The following is a 26,552-nucleotide window of genomic DNA, read 5'->3' as shown; positions in this document are numbered from 1 at the left end:
ATCAGAGCTCACAGGAGCTTGGAGGTGCTTTTGGTTCACAAGGCTTTTAATGAACCTCGCTCTGCAACAAGCAGCAACTCCCGGGGGAGGGGACATGTGGAGCAGCAGCAAAAACATCTGGTTTCTTGAGAAAACCTCTCTTTCCCCTGGGTGGAAGGGCACATTTTGTTTCTCTTCCCTGCTGCTGATTCACGAAAGCCTTTGCCAGGCTGATCGGCATTTCTGCTCAATGGAGCGGGGCGGGGATTGAGGCTTTGGCAGCAAATCCCCCGCGCTAAAGCAATGACGCTGCCAGATGCAAACCCTCTCCAGAGCCCTGCTTCGGCCCCAGGCCATCGGCACCACGCTGGACATGATCCCTGTGGGGTGTTGCAGACCAGGGCTGTCTGCCAGGAGCTTGGAAGCTGCGGGCAATCTCTTAAATTAATTACGAAATAAATCTTTCAATAACGCGAGCAAGCCCTGCCTCTTACTGTAACGAATCTTTGAATAAACGCAGGCATCCTTTTTTAGTGTTTTTGCCTGGTTGTTTGCGTTTGCTCTTCCCTCTAGCGGCGGTGTTAGGACAGCATGAGTTCATTCCTCGGTGCTCAGTCGGGTAACTCCGCGTCTCCGCTTTCTCCCTGCTGGCTTGTGATGCTCCTGGTACAGGAGGTCATATTTCCCACGTGGTTCGCCCAGCATAAAGCTCTTCTCATTCTTGCGTCCCATCACCAAAAGGCTGTCTGAGAAGTTTTATGCCAGCACAATTGCTGCGGTGGATCTGTCGCAGCAGCCGACCCTTAAAAATCAGAGCCGCCTCCTGAAGGCCAGAGGCCAAACGTTTCCTCTTGGTTGACAGGGTGGAGTTCTTTACCCTGCACTCACATCAACGCGAGGAGCTGAGCTGGAGATCCAACGTTGCCTTTTCCCCTGTGATTCCTAAGACCCTGCCCACTCCCCTGCTTTTCGAAAGGAGTTTGAGCTGCCTGGCTGCGTTCCCCGTTCCAATGCAGAGAGGCTCTCAGTGCGGATCTTTTCGCTCCCATCCCTTAGCCTTTCCCCTTTCCCAGTCACCGGCTGATGGGTGACTGGGAAAGGGGATTGGTGACAGATGGGACGGCATTTACAGGCTTCCTAATGCAAGCAGCCAGGGAAGGACCAAGAGGCAATGGGCAGAAACTGGAAGCCAGGAAGTTCCATCTAAACCTGAGGAAAAACTTCTTCACTGTGAGGGTGACAGAGCACTGGCACAGGTTGCCCAGAGAGGTTGTGGAGTCTCCTTCCCTGGAGACAGTCAAAACCCATCTGCATGTGATCCTGGGCAATATGCTCTAGGTGACCCTGCTTGAGCAGGGAGGTCAGACTAGATGATCTCCAGAGGTCCCTGCCAACCTCAACCGTTCTGTGATGCTGTGATTCTGTGACCAACCCTGTGAACCCGTTAACAAATGGGACGCCACCTGCGGACGTGGCTGGTGTATGCAATGCTGTCTAATTAGTGCCTCGTCAAGGCTGGCACTTTCTGCTTTTTATCATAGGTAATTTTGAGGCGGCCCAAGGCAAGAAGCGGACATGCAGAGCACTGCACTAAGCACTGCTGGTTGCAAGAAAGAGGGAAACGATTGCAGGTGATGGTTCCTGATACTAAAATGCTCTGTGCCGAGCCTAGGCTGCTGTTTGCAAGATGCAGGATTTTTCTGAAGCCTAGTTATACCCAAAAAGCCTTGTGCAGGCATCTCAGTGTGGCTGTTTTGGGGATGGTGGCTGATCGGGGGAGGGCAGGTTTTGGAGCGTAGCAGCCACTCTTGCTGTTTTGGCAAGGCAACGTGCAATTTTGAGGTTAGAAATGAATTTCCACTTTGAAATCACCTTTCATTCTCAGGAGTCTGTTTTAACTAAAAAGATGATTTTTCAAAATATAAGTTGTTTTAATTAAGCTGGTGTTGCAAGCAACCGCAGGAACCTGTCTTCAGAGATTCACTTGTGGATAGAAATGCCTTTGAACCATGCCACATGCAGCTCCATCGCCGCAGTCAAGACCGGTCTGTTCTGCTCCCAGACCTTTAGTTCTGAGCCTACTCCATATTTTACTTGGTTTACTGTGTGTTTTCCTGGGTCACTGCATGTTTTTACCCAGTTGTTGCATGTTTCCCTGGGATCACTGCATGTTTTGCCAGTCTCTTGTGTGTTTTACTGGCACTGCTGCATGTTTCAGCAGGGCCACCGCACGTTTTAGCAGGGTCACTGCATGTTTTGCCAGGATCGCTGCGTGCTTTACTGGAGCTGCTGCATGTTTTGCCAGATAACTGCATATTTTACTGGGGTTATTGCATATTTTGCCACGGTCACTGCATGTTTTAGTGGGGTTGCTACAGGTTTCTGCAGGCCACTGCATGGTTTTCCAGGGCTGCTGCAGGTTTTACTAGGGTTGCTGCATATTTTCACGGGGTCACAGACATGTTTTTCCAGGGCCGCCGCAGGTTTTGCCAGAGTTGTTGCATGCTTTGCCAGGGTGGCAGCATGTTTTCACAGGCTCGCAGCACGTTTTACCAGGCCGCAGTGTGTTTTCCGGGGCCGTTTCCCGGGGGGCCACGTGCAGGTGCCATGCAGCAGCTCTCTGCGCCCGCCAGCCGTGGGAACCTTGCCGATCTGGGGCTCAGCTCTGCCTGGCCGCAAGCGAATTTCAAACAAACACCGTCCCCTTCCCATGGACTCCAAATTGCCCAACGTGGGGCTGCGTTATATCATTATTTCTCCGAGCGAGCGAGCGCGGGGTGCCGTGGCCTTGGTGGCGGGGGGCCTCCGCCAGCTGCTCCCTCTGATACACGCGCAGCCGCAGCCGGCTCGACAAAATTTCCCAGCCCACAGGGCCTGCTGGCAGGAAGCAATCTGGCAGATAGCATGTTTGGAGGAGACTAATGTCTCAGAGCCACTTAACCATTTAATTGCCAATAAATACAGCCCACGTGTAAATAATTATGGAGCCGCAGAAACTGCCTTGTCTTCTGTGAAAGGAAGGACCTGGCAGCCGGAAAACTCCCTGCGGCAAGGGTATAAATGAAGCTTGCTTGTTAACGCATGAGGAGCGAGCGTCACATGGAAGGGCGCGAAAGCCGCCCTGGTGTCTCCCGTCCTCGCTTTGGGCTGCGTGAGCAGGGTGAGGGTCCCTGCCGGGGTGGAAGGGGCCAGGCTGTGCTCATGGCCGAGCCTAAGGAGGGGAAAACCTTTAAAATTCAACCTTTTCTCCCCATGGTCAGATACAACTTTGTATAGGCTCTTGCACGATTAGTGCCAGGTCCTTTTCTTTTGCTGTGTTTATTTGGATAAAGAGCGGCAAGGATCTTAGCCCAAAACTTTGGGCCTTTGCAAGCATCGTTACACGCTCGCAGCAAATAGTACAATTTTTTGTTTTCTTTTTTGTTCCCCAGAGCCCTGTTCAGCCTGTCCTCGCCCCGCCAGTCCTTCCCCCCAACTCTCAAGATGCTCATGGCTGCATCCATCACCCAGCCAAGCGTTTCTGTGCTCTCTCTCCTGGACTGCCACTCACTTTCCTCTTGCAACTCCTCCTTTTTCCTGACACTTAGGAGAATGTTACCCTGATTGGGCTACTGGTGAGCTGACACCGCTATCTGTCACGGTGAGGGTGCTCTTGCATAACCCCATTGGCCTTAGGCACCTTTTAGTTACTGACTTAAATTTGGCCTGCAAGCTTTGGGGCCAGGAGTTTTTTGGGTTTTTTCCCCCTTGTCTTCATCTTTCACAAGGGGATCACAACTCTCCTCTCTGGTTTGCGCCTAAGAACCCCTGTGGTTTGCAAACAACATATTGATAGGAAATTATCTATGCCAATTAAAATGTTTTCACAGCCAATTTCCACCTGCTAAGGCCATCTGCAGCTGGAAAGGCAGCTGTTACAGCTGGGTAACACCCAGCCACACTGTGCTCCTGCTGACGTGTTACTGGCCTTTCAAGACACAGCCGCTTTCTGCTTTTCTTCTGGAAGATCGTCTCTGAACGGAGAAGGGGCAAATCGATCCCATCCGTGGCAGCTCAAGCGCTGCGATGGTAGCCGTGTTCAGGGCTGGGGCTCGTGCACCGTGGCCGTCCGTCAAGAGCTTTCCATTTGGAGCACGGCTGTGCAGGGGCTTCGAGGCTGGGAGCATGGGATATGGCGAGACCCTGGGCTGCCGGGAATCGCAGATTTAGGTTAAAGTAGAAGTGGAGAGACAAGCTGCAGTTCCAAGTTGCTCAGCTAGTGACATCTTCACATGTCCCTCAGATTTCCGTTGTTTCTATTAAATGTAACCTGCCGTCCCACTGAATTCCTAATTTCAGACACTCCAGAGCTTAGCGACATTTGGATCTGGATTTTTTTTTTCTTTTCAGCACTAGAAAATAGCTGTAGGGCATCCTTATTTTGGTCTGAGATCTGAAATCTGTGTTTCAGTCGGGAGATGTACCTAAAGTTTTGAGCTGATCCTATCTCTCATCAATATATTAGATGAGAGAGAGGCTCAGTGATTGCGGCGCAGTACTCAGATCTGGAGGCTGTGAATTAAAAAGGAGAAAATACTAAGGGACAGCATCAGGCTATCTGGAAGGCTTTAGCCCTGGCAAAGCCCTCTTGGTTGAACTCTTGACTGAGCCATACTGCAGAAGGAGATAGATGTTGTTCTGCCTTAAAAGAGCAAAATCCAATGCCAGCGTGCGCTGTCCTTGGCAGCCTGGTGATAGCGCTCCTGGTGAATGTAGAGCTGTCCAACGGAGAAAAAACAACGACGAGGAGAGGATTTATCTCATTTCCTGGCTTCCAATAAAATTTTTCCAAACTGGGCAATTGCAGGGAGGCGAGTGATAATTTTCTTTTAGCAGTGTAGGCTAGGGTGGTGCTGGAGAGAGGTGTGATTACCATAGCATTATCTCTGCACTTCAGAGTGTCCTGCAGTAAGGCTGGATGTTGTTTTCATCACTGAGCAAAAAGTTCCCTAGCATTAGCAATCCCAGCAGCTTCAGCAGAGCTCTTGGCCCCAGGGATGTTTGCAGGATCAGACTCAGTATCTGCGAATCACATGAGTGAAACAGGGAAACGAAGAAGCTGCTCTCAGACGCGGTCGTAAAACCATCCTTGCTTTGGCGACTTCAGATCCTGGGGATGCAAAAGCCAGTGTGCTGGGGAGTTAATCTGGAGTGCTTGCTCCACTTTCAGTTTACACCTGGCATTATTTCAGAGTCTGAAATAAAAGCCCTGAGTTAGACTGGTGTATCTCCAGTGATGTAGCTCCCAGGTCTCCGGCAGCACGCACAGGATAGGTGGGAAAGCCAAGTCACCTTGCTCCTGCTTCCTTTGACCTCTTTCTTTTCAAGTTTCTCTCCCCTTCTGTTCCATGTCCATCTCTGCAAGAAGAGCAATTTTTTCTTTGTCACTCCTGATGATAACTGCAGAGCAAATTGCTTCAGATTCAGAAATAGATAAGACTATGAGGTGCTGTGATTGAACAGGGCCACTTGTGCTCAACAGCTTGCATCTCACCTGCTGTCTTGTTCATTTTAGTCCTTCCCACAACTGCAGCACTTTTGCTTCAAAAAAGTAAGCAGCAAAACTAGCAATTACATGACAAGAGCTCTTACAGCATCCTCTGCAAGCCCGCAGTATCTAGGAGAGCTGGTGCAATGCTGCTGCAATCCTGCCACCCTTCAGGGCAGCCGGGGGAACCTTCATGCATGGCAACAGTAGGGATGAATCTCTAGACATGAAGTGACAGACATCTCACTTGCCTGAACCACACCTGAATCATTCCAAAGCAATTAGTGAATTTAATGTCCTGAGGCTAGCAGGGAAGAATTTTGCTCTGCCTCCTCGGGAGACCGGGTGTTTCTAGACAATACCCCGCAAAGACAGTCTCTGCACATATGTCCCAGCCTGTGAGGGATTCCTAGCCAGCCCTTCCCAGCTGCAAACGTGGCAATTAGAAGATGGTGGCTTGATGATAGAGATGATAGAGACCTTTTCATTCATTTGCCTCTTCCCCTTTGATCTCTTCCTTTGGATTTTGTCCTTGCTCATCATGAGCTCAGCTTAGCAATGGAATTGTCTCCTGGGTTTCCTTCTATTCTAGCACTAGAGCCTGCAGGACAACACTGGCAAGTTGCTGGCTAGCAAGCAACTGGTGAGGTTTCACAATGCAGCTGCTAAAATTCATCTTTGGACCTACTTTTGTTCAGTCTTGAACAAAAGCATCGTACTATACATTTGCTAAAAAAAAATTGTGGCATGTTCGTGCTGCAGCTTTACATGCAAGGAATGAGGCTTAAAAAAACAAAAGAGGCAGGTCCCAGCAAGTTGGTAGGATAAGTGGAAAGGTTGGGGGCCAAGCCTAGGAGGCAAAAGAGCTGTCTGAGTTTCCCGGTGTACAGGGGTGGAAATCGGAGACCTAGGGCAGGGTAAAGGTGAATTCTGGAGAGCTGAGTTCCATCCTGTGTCTCCACCCTGGGAAGAGCTCTTTCGTTTAGATGCCTGCCTCTGTTCCTGTTTGTCTTCTCTACTTCGTCTGCAAGTCTGCAGGAAAAAACAGGGATCCCTTACAGAACAGGAATGGATTTCACCTAGTTTTGGGTGATTGAAATAGAGGCAGGTACATCAGAACCAGGTTCTCTTTATAGACAACACAAAAAATAGGCATCTCCAGAGCACAACATCTGGCCAGGTTTAGGCACTGCCAGAGCTCAGCCAGACCATCAGAGTTGCCATTTCCACCTTTGCATAAGCAAGCCATTTCCACTCATGTATAACAAAGCTCAGAGCTAAGCATCTACACCACAAATGCCTGATTTTGGACAGGGGAATTGAAGGCTGTGTATGTACCAGGTCCACAGTGTGGGTATTGCCATGTAACAGCACCAGGGTGTGCAGTACTTAGAGCGGAGCATGGCTAGAAAACTTCCACACCATTGCTTTTTGCTTCCCAAAGTTACCATAGTGCTATTCTTGGAAATGAGGGGTGTTAACGGAAGTCATTGGAAAGATACCACAGATTTCCAGTTCCACCTCAGAAGGAGCCAAGTCAGTCCAGCTATTTGGCATTTCCCCTTGGTTTATTTGTTTCTATAGCAACAGCGGGATGTTCAGGGCAGCTTTTACCTTCATGACAATAAAAGAGCGCTTACACTCATTTTCTGAAATTAGTGCCAGTCACCCTGCATATTGTGGTGCCGCTTGCATGTCGTCAACGTGATTATCCTAATCAGCACTCAGTACATTGGCTGAAGTAAAGCAGAGGCTGAGGTGATTACCCTCTGCCCAGGCACCTCAGACCCCATGGAGGGGTCTCAGCCTGACTGCTCTAGGAATGGCAAAAGCTGGCTGCTGCCAGAGACAGCAAAATGGGGGCTGCAGGCTAACCCCTTCCCAATGCCTTCTTTGCCTAGCCAAAGCCCAGCTTGTTCCTGCCGTTCCCTGGCAGGAGTGGTGCAGTCCTGGGATGCCCAACCCCAGTTTTATTGACACTTCTAGGAAGTCTCAAGCCAGTAGCTGGAGCCACCAGTGGCGCTGTGACACCCCCAATACACTTTGCCCTTTGTGAACCTCGTCCTGAGCCCACAGGGGAAACTTCTTGTTAACGTTCCCATTCCAGCAAAGTCATCAATGGGCACAGGAAACGAGGTGTTATCGTATGGTATATAGGGTATGCAAAGTCTGCAATGAATGTCCAGTCTTCCCTGGAGCTTCTTAACGTCTCACCTTCTGGGAGAACCCTATACAGTGGTACCCAGCTGGGGATGCTTTGTGGGATGAGCACATAAGTCTTTACAGACTGGCACAAGGCGCCCCATCTCTCCTTGCGAGCTGGTTGAAAATGAAGACAGAAGCACAGCAAATGCCAGATCGTTCTCTGAGAGAGTATTCTGCAACCTTTGTGTATAATTACAGAACTTCTCACCATCTGCTATGGGAACAGAATGAAGGGTAAGCTAACTGAATGAAGGGTGAACTGGGGTTTAAGAAATCTTCATTAATTTGCTGCAGCAAGACCTTGCTATATTTAAAGAAATGAAAACGTTAGCTCTCAAAACCATCTTTCAATGAGCTAAGGGGTAGTAGATATCATGGGGAATAGGTAATAAGATGGAAACAAGTACATTCATAAATCCGCTACAGCCATTTCAATAACTTATCACTGCTAAAGAATTTGGCCATTCATGGAGCAGAAAAGTCCAGGTGGGGATGTTAAGTTTGCCTGATTCAGTGAGATTCATGACATTTGCATTGCAAGGTTTTGTAGGATCTCAAATTCCTTAATTCAGGACTACTTCCAGTTTTTCTTTCTTCTCTTTATACATATGTCTTCCAGATCCAGCTGCAAAGATGAATTACTGGCTTTTAACAGCAGAAAGTTAGATCTCAGAAGGAGAGAGCTATGGAGAAGGAGAAGATCTCAGAAGGAGAGAGCTAATGTTGGTATAACAAATACCTCAAATACCTCCAGCGAGCTCAGAGGGTTGTGGTGAATGGCACAGAGTTAAGTTGGAGGCCTGTGGCTAGTGGTGTCCCCCAGGGCTCAGTCCTGGGTCCAGTCTTGTTCAATATATTCATCAATGACCTGGAGGAAGGGACAGAGTGCACCCTCAGCAAGTTTGCTGATGATACTAAACTGGGGGGAGAGGCTAACACACCAGAAGACTGTGCTGCCATTCAGAGGGACCTGGACAGGCTGGAGAGGTGGGCGGAGAGGAACCTGCTGCAGTTCAACAAAGGCAAGTGCAAGGTCCTGCACCTAGGCAGGAACAATCCCATGCACCAGTACAGGCTGGGGATTGACCTCTTGGAAAGTAGCTCTGCCGAGAAGGACCTGAGAGTGCTGGTGGACAACACATTAAACATGAGGCAGCAGTGTGCCCTTGTGGCCAAGAAGGCCAAGGGGATCCTGGGGTGCATTAGGCAGAGTGTTGCCAGCAGGTCGAGGGAAGTGATCCTGCCCCTCTCCTCAGCCCTGGGGAGGCCTCACCTGGAGTACTGTGTCCAGTTCTGGGCTCCCCAGTACAAGAGAGACATGGCACTCCTGGAGAGAGTCCAGCGGAGGGCTACCAAGATGATTAGAGGGCTGGAGCACCTCTCCTAGGAAGAAAGACTGCAAGAGCTGGGCCTGTTCAGCCTGGAGAAGAGAAGATTGAGAGGCGATCTCATCAACGTGTACAAGTATCTGAAGGGGAAGTGTCAAGAGGATGAGGCCAATCTCTTCTCCGTGTTGCCCAGCCACAGGACAAGAGGCAATGGGCAGAAACTGAACCACAGGAAGTTCCACCTGAACCTGAGAAAAAACTTCTTCACTGTGAGGGTGACAGAGCATTGGACCAGGTTGCCCAGAGAGGTGGTGGAGTCTCCTTCCCTGGAGATATTCAAAAGCCGTCTGGATGTGATCCTGGGCAATATGCTCTAGGTGACCCTGCTTGAGCAGGGAGGTTGGACTAGATGATCTCCAGAGGTCCCTTCCAACCTAAATGATTCTGTGACTCTGTGATTTCCCTGCTGCCCTTTTTCCAAGCTAGCGTTGCAGAGGGAAAACAGGATTCAGCTAGTCTAATCAGGGTAATACAAGAAATGGTAATGTTTGATATTGTATATGGACCATGTGCCCATTGGAGATTACCACCTACTGAGTCACCAGCAAGGTTTTTGGTTTCAACTCTCCAAGGGCTTAGCATCATAGAAAGCTTTGAGTTAAACAAACTAAATTATTTGAATTAAACAAAATAATCATCTAAGCTCTTTGGAAATGAGGTTTTAAATTCTTAGCAGAAGCAGAAGGGATGGGAAAGAGTAGGTGCCTCTGTGCATGGGCTGAAGAAAGTCCATTTTTGAAAGGCAGCGGAAAAAGTTCTAGGAATAAAAATAGGCTCTTATATATGTTATTTTATATGCTATAAAAACAAGGCAAATATTTGGATGCTGTGGTGCTAGGTAGGAGTTGTGTTGTGCTTGAAAAAGATCGGTTGAGCTTTAAGGAAATTACTGTTTTAATAGCACTGCAAACGGCTTCATGAACTCAGGAAAAAGGATTTGGTCAGGCAAAGTGGAGGCAGCTATGCTGTGGACCGGGAAGTACAGGGGCAGTGGCAGTGGCACTTGTCCCCAAGGTGGCGTGGATGGTGTGCTGTGTGGGACCAACCTGGAGTGGCAGAGTAGGAAGTGACGAGAGTCCTGCAGTGCGCTGCCTGCTCACCAGCCAGGAAATCAGCTCCTGGATCACTGGTTTGCACAAAGCGCAGTCATTCCCAGGTGCACAAGGCAAGAAAGAAGGGCTTACATTTGTTTTTAGCTATACGTGGAGCAGAATTTGCTCTGCTTTTGATCCAGAAAGACCAGCAGTAAAATTTATGCTTTTCTTGCAGGCATGCAGCTGGATCTGGAAGACATATGTATAAAGAGAAGAAAGAAAAACTGGAAGTAGTCCTGAATTAAGGAATTTGAGATCCTACAAAACCTTGCAATGCAAAGATGCCACATGTTAGGGTGAAGTGCTTTTGTGCCTGGTGGTATGTAATCCATTGTTTTGCAACATTTTGTCCCCCTTTATAATTTCCAGAGGCTTACAAAGTTGCTACAGCATTTGTAAGAATGATGCTATTAGCTCAGGCAATAAAGGCTTGTGCTTATTAGAGCCTGCCACCCAAGGCTCGATTCTCAATGCTAATAACTTACTCAGACCCAGCTGTGTTAGCTCAAAGGCTGGGACAAGAAACTGGAGCAGGTGAGTGAATTCTGGGTATTTTTCAAAGCAGGCACAAAGCAAGGAGAAATTAGTGAGTAAAACTATCACACAAGCCTTGCTGGTAGGACTGTGATAGTTCCCAAAGTGGTGCCCAAACACTAAATTCACTAGGCAAAATTCAGAAGAAAGAGAAGGTGTTGTGTAAAATGGCTTGTTATAAGGTTGCTTTTTATTACATTTTGCATAAGTCATGATTTTAGTTTTCCTTAAAGAGTAAGAAACATTACGCACGTTTATACAAGCTGCATTTTTAATGTTGGTATAACAAGTCTCTCCATGTAGCATTAGCTCTCTCCTTCTGAGATCTAACTTTCTGCTGTTAAAAGCCAGTAATTCATCTTTGCATGGCATCTCTTTAACCTAGTTTCTTTTAAAAAGGAGTATATATATGATTATGCTGCTTGCTAGTCTATTCCTCATCTTTTCCTTGGAAATTTCGAACAGAGTGGTCCTTTTCAACCACGTCTAATGGAGAAGACAAGGTTTCCAGCAAAAGAGTTCTGACTTTTAACAAAAAATTAGTGGCTGTGTAGAAGAGATCAAGGTGAGAGCTGTCCGGAGGCCACAGTGCAAACTCAGCTCATACCTGCTCTTCATGGGCCAATGGAGGTCCAAAAGACCATTCAGGTTGGCCAAGCTCCATAGGTGACTGGCCACTGCCGGCTCCGCTGAGTCCTTTGCTAAAAGTTAAGGGATGAGAGATGAGGGATGAGTATAACAGGGGGTTGAAAAGATGTGGAGAGGAGTGGAGGGTGTTGCAGCAGCAGGTGAGTCAGGTGGGTGGGTGAGGCTTAGCGGAAGCATGGAGGCAAACCTGAAGGAAGCCCGACTTTGTTAGCTCTGCACTTACAGAGGAACGTGAATTTTAACAGAGATTTCTCAGGAACTTCTGAGCAGCATGAGACAAGAAGAATAACTGCAGTTGTAATTTGGTTGTGGAAAAGGCCTTGCATTGAGCTAGCTACTCTCCTAGGGAGAGATTTTGCTTTTGTCATCCCTGAAATTACTGTTTGTTTGAACTCAGCTTTTAATGTTCCGTGAAGCAGGAAGAAGACAACCTTCTATATGAAATGGTGGGAAGCCATGCTCAAGTGTTGCATAAATGACATTAACTGTCAGTAGAAAAGTCCATTTAACAAAAATGAATGTGCTGTCTCTGGAAAACTCACTCCTCTTCTCCAGATAGCTGCTCACAGGAAGAAACCATAGTGGTTTCAGAAGTCAGACACCTGAAGATTTTTGATGATGCCAAGAGTACTTGGCGCTATATAGGTGCTACAAAGTACATATTAGATACAACTCCTTCTGCATAATGGCGTGTGGAAATGCCAAGATCATAATTTCAGGATGACTGTTATTGAACTATTTGATAATATTGCACTAGAAGGTCAGCATTGCAATGTATGGTTAAGGTGCTCTTCATGTGTTTAGTGCAGTGACACCAGCAGATTAAGCTAAATATTAAGGATTCTTTAACGCAGGAAAGCCAAACTGCTTTTGTTAGATTCAGTATGCCTTATATGTATACAGCTTATTAAACAATTGAAATTTTCTTTTTCTTTTTTTGCCATGAGATGCTTTTTGTAATAATTCTTCACTAAGCTAATCATTGCCAGAGCTCATAGGGTCTTTTTTTTTTTTAAATAAAGAAGTATCTCCATACCAGTAGGCTTCTATCGTAAAACGACCTTATACCAAACATAAACCTCCTAATCTAGTCTGAATAGTACTAGCAAAACAGCTTCAGAGGTGATCTGCTATTTGATAAAGACGTGTGAAAGAATGATTTCTAAGGAAACAGTGGGGAAAACAGGCTCAGAGCAAGAGCCCCCACAAAAAACAACAGTGAAGGTGAAGGAGAGGAGGTGCATCAGAGCTTGGATTCAGCATGCATTCTTCCAGCTCAGTGGCCAGATGCAAAAGGACCCCAGATGCAAAGCCACCCTACCAGCTGAAAACACAGCTGCGTACCTAGTGATTAATATACTTATGATCCTACGAATATACTCATAGCACTAAACATCCTTCTTAACCCCAGAGGCCAAATGACCAGTGAAACCAAAGCACTTGCACATCTGGGGATGAAAAAATAGTTTTACAAACCACAGCAAGGCACTGAGACCAGACCTGGCCAACAGCTCCACTGAGCAGGAATGACTCAGCTGTGTTAGTTAATAAATGATGAAAAAAAGAGCACATAATAACTGTTTGTTTTGCTTGGTCTTTGGAACACAATACAAAACTCTTAGCAATAAATGAAAATAGAGGAGCTTAATGAGTAGAGTACTGCATTCGTGCTTCTTGTCCACTGAACAGCGCATTGTTGTTGCAGCCTGTGCTTTCAGTGTTGTTACCTTTTGCCAGAAATAGACTTGCCAATGGTTTCCATTAGGCCCTCTGGACAAAAGAAAGCAATAGGTGGTGTGGTTAAAGTGAAAATGTTTCTCTGCTGTGCTGCCTCATTATCTATTTGGTTGCCAAATACTCTGTTCCAGGAGGAAAAAAAAAGGCCTGTAAATTCCTACTTTGACATTCCCAGGATTAGAAACGGGAGATTTCCTGCCCCATTAGGCTGGCTTCTGGGCTCCTGCCTGGGGCCTGTTAACACAACTAAAAGCTCTTGATATTTAATAATTGCCACCACTGCGCCCTGGCCATGGAGAACTGCGGGGAGAGCTGCACCCCTGAGGGATGCCGTTGTGGCTGCCCTGCTGCTGTCTGCATGCACTGTGCTGTACATCTTGAGTGAGAGCCCTGTTATTCCACTTTTGGCACCTACACAGCATAGTGTGCTGCTAAACAAGTGCTCATAACTCAGGGAAGACCAGCCTTGTGATATTGCTGAGTAACGTGAAGTGGTGCAGATAATTTTGTAGGGACAATAATGTTACTAACAATTAAACATCGAGAGCAGTGAAATATCAGTGGCATGAAAGGATGAGATATAGTTTCAGATCCACAAACTTGGGTAATCCAGAAGGAATAAACCTGGTTCTTCTTTCTGTGGTGGGTGCTTGGCCAAACTCTTGTTTTTTCAATAACTTCATGCTACTGAGCCCTGTACAGGGCAGACCCACCTTTTCCAACTTGCTTAACAGGTTTTCTTCACATCTGGGCAGCCAGCTATGCTTGTTCATATATCTTCTTTGTAGTCCTGTCTGAAAACTGTGGCCTTGGATCTGAAAGGAGGAAGAGATGGTGGATATAGCTGTGGATATAGCACAAAGGAGGGAGAGTGCAATCCTTTAATGCTGATCTACAGTAGAAGCGGGGGGAGACCACTGTACCTCATCTTCATGGCTGAAAGGGCTGTTTCTGCTTCTCCAGCGTCTCATTAGACTATGCATTGCCAGGATTCAAACGGTCTCCACAATCACGTGTACAGTCATAGCAGAGATTGCCACCCTGGCACCTCTGGGGCTCAGCAGACTGTGCTCAAACCTACAGTGCCCCAAGTGCTGCATCAGTGCCCTGGGACCACACTCAGAGGCCAGACTAGAGCCTTCCTCGGTGCTGAGTCCTGCATGAGACACCCAGGGGAGCGCCAAGCGCATGTAGCAGCAGTCAGCACTGTTGCTATGCTGTTCAAAAGTCTAGCAGAAGTCATTGGGCTATTCCTTTCCCCTGTGGTCTCACGGCCTGGATCCAGCTTGCAGATGATTGAATGGCACGTCCTACCCTAGCTCCAGCCAAGTGTCAGCATCTCTCTGCAAGCCACATGCCTTGTTGGCCTGCCTCCTCCTCTCAGGCTTGATGGCTCAGGGCCTTGGATCTGATGCAACCATTTATGCTTGCCCAAGGGGAGTGGAAAATGCCACCATACTCTCTCTGCCAGCCTTTGATTGGCAGCCACAAGGGCTGGGTTCAACTGTTAGGAATCATTCATAAACTGAGCCATTAGCACTTTATTAATCCAGTGAGGGGTAAAACACACATCCTAGCTTGGCAAAATGTAGTTTCAATGTGAAATCTTTCTGTCTGTTGAACAGCATAAACCGCACAGAAACACAAAAATTGATATTTCTTTTTACAAATTTATACATGAGATTAATAAATCCAGTTCATCACTAGTTCTTGACAGAGACCAGATTAGTTGGTTATGAACCATCCTGGGTGCTACTGGATTTGATGCACCTGATTTCTGACCATCTCTTTGAGAGAGTCTGCAACATATAAGTTTCCTTTCTCCTGCAAACATTCAGATTTGGCCTTTTGGACAAAGCCCTTATGGCCCATACCTTAGGTTATGTCCACATCCCACAGAGAAATGCAGCATACGTGTATGCATGAACCAGCTCTGAACTAGAGTGGCAATGGAAATGGCCTAGTAGTGTTAGGGCAGAAGCTTAACCTACTTAGTGTTGTGGAGACATTCCAGATGTGGTGCTGATGTGGTTGCTCCCTTCCTTTAGTGCTTTCGTAGGGGCCTCTGCATGGAGCTGCATTTTGTTACTTTGTCTGAGCCTGGGTCAGAAAAGCAGAAGTAACCAGCAAATGAGATTAAGTGATTCCAGTTGAACTTCCTGAATTACTCCACATACTTCTCTAGAAGGTTTGTTGTCTGTCCCCGTTCTTCTTAGCTCCTTTTTTCTTCCTAGCCGTTAGCTCTATCTGAAATCCCAGTTGTTTCTGAAGCTTTGCTGGGATATGGTGTACGAGTAGGAGCCACTGTTACAAGTCAGTTCATCTGGATTTCAGAAGCAGCTTTGGTGAGTGGTCCTTCCATATCTCACCCTATCAAGGCAAGGCATTGGCCTCCTGCTGAAAAGAAGACACAGAGAATACTGACGGGAAAAATGAGTGTCAAAATGTCTTAGCCTAGTTTTGCTAAGTGCTTTGTTCAGTCTGCAAGTTGTTTCCCTTAATCCTTCAGTGACCTAGGGAATACTTATTTAGATTGTGCTGTGATGACAACTCTGTTATTATTTAACATACAGTTTAGGCACACCTAAAATCATGGTTCCCCAACAGCATCATCACAGCTACAGATGAGCAGCGTAATGGCTCATCTAGTGCCCTTAGAACAGGTTCATCCCTGTGCATCCCTATTCTGCAACTGTACACTACTGTATCTCCTCCAAGACTTCATAATTCAATTAACCAAGGCCTAGTGACTGGAAGGGACAAACAAGAAGCCCAGGCCAGGTAGGTGGGAGAAACAAACCAAACTTAGTGCAGTTTAGGGCTCTCAGTGAGCTCAGCTACTTGCCCAGCAGCTTTCTCCAGGAACGAGGTAAGCTTGGATGAACGATTTGAAGGAGGCCAGAGCTGGCAGCAGTGGGTAAAGCAGTCCGTGTACCACCTGACCTAGCCAGCATCCTGCACCAAAAAGAATGACTCATTCTCCCATGGGATAAATTACTTCCTATTTCTGTAGAAGTGGGAGCACTGAGGCCTGCCAAGTCCCACAGACTCCAGCAGGGTGCAAATTGGTGGAAGAGGAGCCTAACAGTGTGAAACAGTTCAAAGCCAATTTGGCTGATGATGCTAACCAAGAAGAAATGGGGCCAGCTGGCTTCTTCAGGAATGATCTCCTGGAAACTCCAGCCCTTTTATCTCCTGAGCATCTTGCTTAGGACACCAACAACCTTTAGTATCTGAGGGCTGTAAAGAGAAGCTAAGTCTTATTGTACATATATGAGCCTTCTCTCCTTAGTTTTGCTTGACTGTGCCTAGGAGCTTTTCCACCCATAAGAAAAGCATGGGAAGAAACACCTCAAAGAAGCAAGTGCCTGTAGCAGAAGAATGAGTTCCCCAACTGGAGTTGCAGGAGCAAAGGCAAGACCTGAGGCTGCAGCCTCCCTAGGTCAAGGTTAAAACATGCAGGGCCACAAAGGTTCATCTCTCATGGAGCAAAACGAAAGTCCCAAGCAACAAGGGACATCCTTTCTTGTTCAATGGAGCCCCAGCGAGAAGTCAACATCATCCTGAGGGACCCTTTCCCAGACCTCTCCCATCTGCAGACTCCATGGCCAGAGGAGCAAAGGGGATACTGTTCCAAAACCAATGTGTGGGAGCCAGCCACAACAGTCTGTGCTTCCCAAAGAAGCAGGAGGGAGGATCGTCCCCAAGATGACAGAGTGTGGGGAACACCAGCCAGGTGCCCCAGCTCCTCAGGACCAGACCACTGCCAGTGGTGGGGAGCAGCTAGAAATGAGATACAAGTGCAGTGGGTAGGTCAGCCACGTGCATCCTGCTGTAACCAGCTTCATGCACAGAAGGTGATTCATCTTTAGAAAGAAGCTATTATTCTTTATTTCTGCAGAAATTACTCATCTCAGCTATGCCCAAGGGCTCTGGGAGTGAGCAAACCCCAGGAAGTCTGACAGCACAGCACTAATCTGAGTGATGATTTGAGCCAGCATAAAATGGGGTCAGTTCATGCCTGTGATAGGGGTCTTGTGGAAGCTCTTCAGCTTTATTATCTGACTGCCTTGCAGAAGTTCCTACCTCTGTAATAGCTTAACGGAGCAGGGACAGGTTTATGTTTCTGAAAATCAGTGTAACAGAAGTAAAAGTGATGGGGTACCTACCTAGCCCTCCCACCTCTTCCCCTTTGCTGACTGCTTCACTTTCAAGCTGTACCTCATGCCCAAGTGATTTTGCCATCAGACTTTTCCATTTACTTCTGCTGAGCCCAGGTAATTTAGTATTACTGGGAAAAGGATGGCGTTCACTTCTGGGATCAGCTGTGGCTTTAAACTTCAGCCCAAACTGAGAAGCTTGTTTCTGAGCAGGGAGAAATGGAAATTGTGTCTCAGCAGCTTCCCCGACACCACCCAGTAAGGGCCCCCTGCCACAGGCAGAAATGCCCTTGGGCTGCTTAGGGCAGCTCCATCACCTTGAATATGTACACCCTGCTTCAGCTGACCCATCAGCTAGCCAGCCTGGAAGCCAGGTGAGCACTACAGTGCTGCACTGTCTTCTAACATTTTCTCAACCTGCCTCAATCCCATTCTTCCACTGCTATAACTGAGAACGGGCCAAGGCAAATAGTGATCCCCAGTAAGAGCATTACCAAAGAGCATGACAGTAAAGAAGTGTTAAATCTGCTGCCTGGCACATAGCTGGGAAAGCCTGGCAGCGTGCTCCAGATCTCCCTGGGGGCTTGGCTCAGCTACGAGTCTTTGCTTCTCCCCTCCCAGTATGGGGAAGAGTATGGGAGCTATTTCTGCACTGATCTTCACTCATGATTAATGGGAACACCAAACTGGAGCTCATAACTATGAGGAGTCTTTAATACAAAACAACAGCTAAACAAATGTCAAAGGAGAAAACTTAAGCAGGGGAGAACAGGCACAATATGTCTTTATCTCAGGCAGGCTGTTAACATGCGCATAGAGCTACCCAGCTTCTCAGGAGGGAGAGGGGTGTCATTTCAATTTGGACTCCGAAAGGGCCAAATATCCACCAGCTCCAGCCCTGGGGTGCAGACGCTGCCAGCCAGCTGCCCCTTAGTCGCCTTCCAGACTCACTCCTGCATTACTCCTGCATTACTCTGCAGCCACTGACTTAGGGTTGGAACAGGCTTTTGCTTCCCAGGTATTCCTACAATGCATATTTAGGATGAGCCAAAGCTTCTGCTACACTAGGAGAGCTAGGAGCACACGTCAGTGTGCACACGTCAACTAGCCACAGCACTTTATCCCTCACACACTGGACGGTAAGCAGGTCAAGGCCAACACTGCAGCTTTCTGGTCCTGACTTTTTTTTTTTTTTCAGGCATCCGTTTTCTCCAGGCCTTGGTTCTTGGTCCCTGGAACCACAGACTAAGATCCTGCATCTGATGTTGTTTCAGTCAGCAAGCGGGGTCTTGCTGATGACAGATGGCCTTGCTGGTCTCACAGCTGCAGCCTTACAGAGCATATATGCACGGAGAATTGCCCTGCCAGCCCCTGTCTAGTTTTAAGGCACGTTGGGCAAAATAAACTCATTTCAGGAAGTTTGCTAGAGGAAGTCCATGAGACATGGACTCAGTTACCCTACGCAGAGAGCGTAGCAAGAGCAAGCTGCCGCACAAAGAATTTGGTCCCAAATGTTTACCCTCTTAGTCGTCACTCTTGTCCCACTTGGGCCTCCAGCTGCTTTTCAGCAGGTGCTCCTCTTCTTTGCTTCGTTCATGCCCAGTTTGGACAATCGTAATTGTAACCAGGACTACCCTTTTCTCCTTTCCCACTTAAGGATGAACTGCAGTAAATCTTGAGCTTAGCCGGATGAGGAAACTTCAGATCTATCAGGCCTAAAAACATTCTGAGCTCAGCTGGAAAAATCCCTCTGCAAGCCTTGAATTCACATGTTATTTATTATCTCCAGCTGTGAAGCAGCATGAGCATGTGTGCCAACACAGGCAGTGTTCGCACTACTTGAACCTTGCTAGGAGCTCTCTCCTTCTTTCCTTAGAGGTAAATATAAATTTCTCTTTTTCTGCTACTGGTCTTATCTATCCTTTTTGATTTGAAGATAGCTAAGGGGGTTTGTGAATAAAGAAGAGACCTCTCAGAAAGGTAACTAGGGAGAGTAGGAATTGCAGAAGCCAGAGAAATAGTCGTGGCTGGAGACCTCAGGTGAAGTAACTGGTTTTACTCAAAAGAAGTATAGTTTTAGCCAGCTATATGTTGCAAACTGTCATCTTCAGCTGGAGCCAAGACCTGAAAAGAAAGTGGTGGGCCTATCCTGAAGGACAGTTTGTACAGCCTCTATAACCGCTATTTACAACTAAGTTTGTGGTTTCAAATGTGAAAGCTATTTTGCAAGACCTGTCAAGGAAATCAGAAACGAGAGGATCCCCAGCTAGATTCATAATATTATTCTTAATGAGCTAGGAAACAATAAAAAAAATCAAAATTTCCTGCACATTTTTCATCCAAGTTCCTTTATGAACAAAATTTGTCTAATGATTCCAGTACAACAAAGGATGTTCTCCTTTAATGGCTGTTTTGTCAACTGCAATAGCATCCATCACTGATGACATTGTAGCAGAGCAAACATAGCAAGGTGGGCTCGGACCAGTGGAAAACTACCAGGCTAATTTTGTTTGCTGTGCCTGACTGGAAGACAAAGGAGGAAATTTCCAAGAGGTGATTCAGTATACATGAAAAAAAAACAATGCTCCTTCATGTACATTTATAACTAATGCTATGTCTTGATTAATTATCAAAAAGAGGACAAAGGATTTCATCATTTGCAGCTGTGGGAGAAACCTGAATGGTAATCAAATAATGGTAATAATATCTTGCACGTATGTAAGCTCTTTCAAATGATAATCTCTCAAGTGCTTTCTAAAGAACAGCACTGTAATAAATAAACATTATCTTCCTCTTAGAGCTATAGACATCTAAACAGATTAAAGCTAAATGGCCTGAGCCCTCACATTGGGAGAGGCTGCTCTTGTTACCTCCCTCTATAACTTTATCCTTCACATTTTCTATTTTGGGGCCTTTGTGATAACAGGTACCGCAGTGGCAGTACCCAGTGTTTTCAGGAGGGCTGAGTACCTGCAACTCCACTCAAACCTGGGATCACTCAGGGCATGACCACCATAGCCAAGATCACGCAGCAATTCCTACCAAGAGGATCCCAGGGATCACCAAGGCACTTCTTCCCATCACTAGCCTCTTTTACCCTCCTGGGGAAAGGGGATAAAAACCCAGAAGGCCATTATTTGCTTTTCTGGAGGATGAAGTCAGAGCAGGGACCTTGAGAGGGCAGGTTGGTGATGGAGGAGCAGCCCAAGGCAGAGAGAGATGAGAAGAGCAGTGGGTCTGGGGAGGCTGTGGATTAGGTGAGCTGAAACAGCACCAGTTGTACTGGCCACAAGCCTGGGCCACCAGGAGGGTTGTGTCAGCACCCCTATTTGACATCTGGGGAGTTAATCCGTCTTTGTTGGCAGGAGCATAGAGCAGGACCACAGGGCTCAGCACATAAGCCCGGCAAATTTGTGCTGGCTCAAAACTGGACAGGGACTGTGACCTGCACCAATTGTGTGGTTGCTCTTCCCTGCCTAAAACCAGGAGGTAATCCCTGCCTGAAGCTCAAGCTGGGGACTGCAGTAGAGGAAAAGATTTGTGATTTGGGAAGGTAGTCCTTGGAGATACCTCAAGTTGCCTAGTCTGTGAAGCATCAGCATCCCTAAGGTTACCTAAAGGTAAGGAAAAAGCTGTCAAGTCACTGGAAACAGAGGGAAGCTCGGAGTGCTTCAGTTGCCATACCTGCAGGGAGGGAATATCATGCAAAACTGAAGGCTAATGGGGCAGGGCAAGCAGTGAGAGTGAAAACACAGGAAGCACAGAGGACGAAGACACATTAGCTCAAAACAGGTGGACTGAAGCTGCATGCCTGGACTATTAAAGTCAGTAGTTATAATCAATTTAAGGAGGATCACATGAGCCAGATGCATGCAATCTAGGTAAAAGTTTCCAAAACCCCTGCTAACTCACAGATACCTTGCCAAGCATCTTTAACTCTCAATCTTAACCCATTGCAATCCACCAAATCAACATAGCCCCCTCCTTTATTTATATGCAGTTAATAGAAAGATTTGTGGGGTTTTTTTGTTTTTGGCTCAAGGTAAGTCGTTCTGATTCCCAGGCATTCCCAATCAGTTTATCTTCACAGGAGCCTAGAACTTTTCTACCCAGTCTGCTACAATTATTGGTCATGTGGTCAACAGCTCTCATCTTGTCTTGGGAATGTTGCGTGTGTGCAAGCATGTTGCTGTCAGAGAGTAAGACCAATCTTCAGAAGGAGATTGCAACCACTCATCCCTATCAGTTTTAGAAAACTTACATGAGCTATGTGGGGACTTAGGGCTCTTCTCAAGGAAAAAGGGCTATAAACTTTCATTTCATTAAATGAACAGATCATATTCTTCTTTATATTATTAATTTATTTGAATCAGAGACTGTGGCTACTGGATTTGTGAAGGTGGTTCTGAATTTATTCTCAAACAACACATTTTTTTTTCAGCTTACCCTTGCAAAATAGTGTTTTCCCATTTGCTGTGCTTAACTTTGGCAGGTGAGCAGAAAATCTGGACCAGAGGTGGGGTTGCTATCATCAACACTGCCGTGAAGACTGAGTGAGCAAATACTCTGGGCTACAAAAGTCAAGACAATTTTATAAAAGTTGAGGACTGGCTCTGCAGCTCTTGCTACTAGTGGGAGCAGAATGGGAGATGGTGTTCATTCAGTCTAGTCTCGTCGCTTGGCAGGGCAATAGGGCAGGCAAATGTGCACTGTTTCAGATTATAGGAATATATGAAAGAGATTGGAAGGGAGAAAGCAGGAGAAAAGCCTGATAGCAAGCCTACCTTCTCCCTCTGAACGGGTGGTAGGTCTGTTCTTTCAAAGCCGCCCTGCTCAATTGTGTTTGTGCCTCTGAATGTGTGGCAGGAAAAAAAAGGGACAAGAAGAGCAATTTAGGGCAATTCAGGGGGTTTTAATTAAGGCTGGAGTAATAGAGCTTGTGCTAGGAGGAAATTAAGAAAGAAAGAATTGACATTGGATAACAGGCTCTTGCATTCCTATGGTTCCATCAGTTAGAAGAAGGATTAATAGCCCAAGGCAAGGAGTAAAAATGTCATTATTTCAGGTCAATTAAAACTAAGTGGGACAAAATGCTAGGAACACTGAAAGAATTCTTGTATGAGGGAACAGCTGGGATGCTACCCATAGTCCTTCCCTTTTCTAGACTGATATATACTGTCAGAGATACAAAACTGAATTTTTTCTATATGTAGCTATAAAATACTGAGTCCATGAACTCTGCTCATTCAGTAAATGCCTCTAATACAGTTTTGAATTTAGAAGACGCTTGATTTGACTTTGAAACTACAGAGATTTTTATCAGTGGGTGAAATTAATCAAAAAAGTAGCTTTCTTTTAAAGAAGAAAATTTTCAGCAGAATTTGTAAGATATATTTCTTCATAGACAGAGGCGCCTATTGCAATGAAAATGCCCTGTTGCAGCTTGGATTCCAGCTTTGACTTGCTTCTTTGTCTTATCATGAACAAACAGTGGGATATTGTTTTCCCGTAAGAAACTTGAAAGGAACGGGCCTGCATCTCCACCCAGGCTCAGCACCCTTCAGGAAGAAATCGATTTGCATCTCAGGCCATCTCCTGATCCCTTTGAGATGAAGAACAGCAAAGCTTGTGCAGTCTCTCAAATCATACGAATTTGACCCTGAAACATTCCCAGAAATTTGCCCGTATGGCCGTCACTATCACGATATGGTTCGTGAGCCTATTTCTGTCGTTGTCTGGGCAAAGAACACACTCAAGTAAGTTTTGTACATTTTAAAACCCATGTGGTTGCCTGAGTCCTGAGCGGGAAATTGAGGTGCGTGTCCCTGAGGATGGGAGATCCTGCTGTGGCTGTTGAGGTGCAGCCCTGGCCTTGCTGCTGTGCTGAATCCATGGGAAACCCAAAAAGCAGTCTCTGGCAGCCCTGCGAGGGCGCAGAAGGATTGTAAGATGCCTGCAGGTTCACCTGCAAGGCTTTACACGGCTCTCAGAGCCAGCCTGGGTGGTTCACAAGGAGATGTGGCAGTGAGACGGTTGCTGGGCAGGAAGGAAAAGGCTTTTCCTCTGCAGGAGCACCAGGTTGCACAGTGGGAACAAGGCAGCACCGTTTAATCCTCTGCCCCGCTTGTATGCTGAGGCGTCCAGGATGTCTGTATCCATTTCCCCAATGCTGGAAACTATTAAAGAGCATTTAAGCCAAGCACTGCCACCCTATGGCTGTGTTGGGATTGTGCTGGGCAAAGATGAGGAGTGTGGGGCCCCAAACCAGTCACAGTAACAGGGGATAAGACCATGCAAGAAGGGCCTGTCACCCCCAGCCTAGGCCAGGATGAGCTTCCCATTGCAGCTGCCACTTGGGATCCTATGGGCCAAAGCTGGTTCACTGACCCTCAGATCTTAAATATGACCTTGACCAGACCGAGTTTTATAGAAGATGGATTCTGTGAGGGGTCTGCAAACCCCTTAGCACCTCTGCTAGATCTACATGGGGCTAAAAAATACAGCTAGAAGATTGCAGGTCTTTCTGCAGCAGCGAGGTCTGCAGCGGGAAGAGAAGCTGCATCTTCTGTCTGTGCTGCTCTTCTCCCTTTTTATGTTTCTCTTGTTTCATCTTCAAGAAAACATCACTAGAGGCAGTGGTGACAGCAGCAGCTGCAGCCTGTCTCAGCTAGCTCACTCTCTCACTTTCTCTCTCCAGCTGGGGAAAAGATAGTTAAAGAGGGAGAAGTCCTTACATTCTGCAGGGCAATAGGATAAGGCATGATGCTCAAGAGGTTTTCTTATTTAATCCTTTACACTGCAAATGCTAAAACTCTTTAGCTTTTCTTCTCTGCATCTTTAGCCAAGGGTCAAAAAGATTTTGTTTGCCCTGAGACTAAGCAGGTGGAGGGACTGGCTCATAAAGCCCTAAAAGCTGTTAAATACCATGCACTGATAATGTTCCCCATAACACTTTATCCCATAGGGTGAGAGAACTTGAGGCAGGTGGAGGTCTTTCCAGACTGCACACAAACACATATAATAGCAAGATGAAATAGGCAACCATCTGAGGGACTGGAAGAGCAATGGATTTGACCCAGTCTAACTCAGCCTAAGATGAATTTGAGTTAGGTTACAGGCCCCAGAGCTTTAGGGTGCTCAGGCCAGAAAGTTCCACAGCACCAGCAGGCCATGAGGAGGATGAGTACCCCAACCTTCCTCCCCACCTCATACCTAGCACCACCTGCTTCTGATACTATTAGATGGAAAAATCCTGCATTGTACCACCTGGTCACCCCCACACGATGCAATGCCTGCCCCAGCCACGACACTTCCCATTTCCTGCTGCAGCTCAACTTGCTCGTGCCTCACAGCTTAGCAAAACGGCCTTGTCTTCTTTTGCTCGTCTCAAAGGCGGAAGCACAAAAAATTCCCTGGCAGCAAGCATGGCTGGACTTTTCGAGTATGAGCTTGGCATTCAGAAAAAGGGGCAGCAGTGAAAGTGCAAAGCTTGCATCAGCCCCAGGAGAAGTTCCTCCCCTGCAATTCTCAGAACACTTAATGAGGTGAAAAGGTGGCAGAAAGGTTTAGCTGGGCTTGCCGGATAAGTAAAATGGGGATTGGGGAAATTCTGTGCGGAACTGAGACCAATAAAAGCCTCCTCCTGGCAACACTGCAAACTAAAGTCGATAGCTAGGATGGTACATATCAGCAATACCAGCTGTAGTTACTTTTGGTGGGGGAAGGAAACAACCTTCGACTGCCACGCAAAATTGTCCCTGCTGAGGACAAGTCTCTTTTTTTTTTTTCTTTTAGCTAAGCCTCAGCTGAAGAAAACTGGCACCTCCCAGAAACATGATATTTTCATATTTAGATTTTTCTGTGGGGCAGGTTGATGCGGGGATGGGTCTATCTAGGAGGGAAGAGTGGTCCAAGGAGACCTGTAGGTCCCAGGATGGGATCAGGAGTCCTCTAACCCTGGGATTTTCCTCCACCCTTTTTTCAGTGGGGGAAAATTACTTTACTGGAATGCTCTTCCAAAGCACCTCCATCCCAGTAAGCGTCCTGCAAACCTCTCCCAGTGGCAGACCAGTGGTTCTTATCTGCAGCGTGGGGAGAGATAGATGCTTCACCATATCAACAGCTCAAAAAATAAGGAAATCAGCAGCTGTTCCAACCACCTCTGCTAGCACATGAAGAGGAGAAGGGGAACAAATGGATATTTCTCCTGTTGCATCATTAAGAGAAGCATATTTCAAGTCCAAACTATGCGCAAGCCACACACTTTCCTGTAATACTAGGGCTTCTCCTGGCTTTGCTTGGCAGCTGTGTAACTTGTTTTGGCTTGCTGCTGGCGGTGGCAAGGAAATTATCCTGACCTTTATGTCTGAACACTGCCTTTTGATAGTGAAGATGGATGTTAATATTGTCCATCACATTTTTGTAAGCAAAGATTTAAAAGCTGAAATAGCTGCTGCTTAAAACTTTTGAAAATAGATCCTTTAGCAGGAATTGCATGGCAATATCAGCACTGAGGCTTGGGTCAACCAGCATAACTAAAAGGATGATGTTGCTAAAAAATAGAGCTGGGAATCAGAATATCCCTATTTTATTGCTGAATTCCTGCATTGCTTTAAAAACAAACAAACAAACAAACAAACAAAAAAGTTCATTTTGGTATGTATCTATATCTGTATCTGTGACCTCATGGGCATTTAATGCGACTTAAATGACACCACTTACGGTACCTGGGATTCTTGGGTTTGGAGTCCTATCAGTGCTGCATCGTAGCACAAGAGGCTCTACATTTGTAACACTCCTAACCACAGACCTGCAGGAACATGGGTTTTACCTGGAAAAGAGTGGGCAGGTGAAAAGCTAGAAGTGATAATGCAGGAGCATAAGCTCTGTAGAGCTGCGCTGGTGCCACAGGGTCCGCTTTCATTTGCAGCCCAGCCAATGCATGCAGCTTAGGGTGCCTGCCCATCAGCAGCACCACCCCAACATGGTGACCAACCCAACATGGTGGCTAACTCAACATGGTGGCCAACCCAATGGGGTGGCCAAGCCATGGCCAACACAGACCCAGGCCTTGATGCTGTCTCCCACATGCCAGTCTTGAATGCAAGTGGCTTCACGCTGACAGCAGGGAGAGCAGGACCAAAGAAAAGGTGTTTAGACGTGCTGCGCCCACTTGATGCATGCTCTTCAGCTGCCTGCTGAGCTCTGCGTAAAGAGGGGTCACCTTGGTTCTGGTTTACTGGTCTGGCGGAGGGCATGCTGCCCTGGCAAGAATGGGAAC

This window comes from Struthio camelus, chromosome 5 (genome assembly GCF_040807025.1).
Source record: "Struthio camelus isolate bStrCam1 chromosome 5, bStrCam1.hap1, whole genome shotgun sequence".
In the NCBI taxonomy this organism is placed as follows: Eukaryota; Metazoa; Chordata; class Aves; order Struthioniformes; family Struthionidae; genus Struthio; species Struthio camelus.
Note: the sequence above shows the minus strand (reverse complement) of the source record.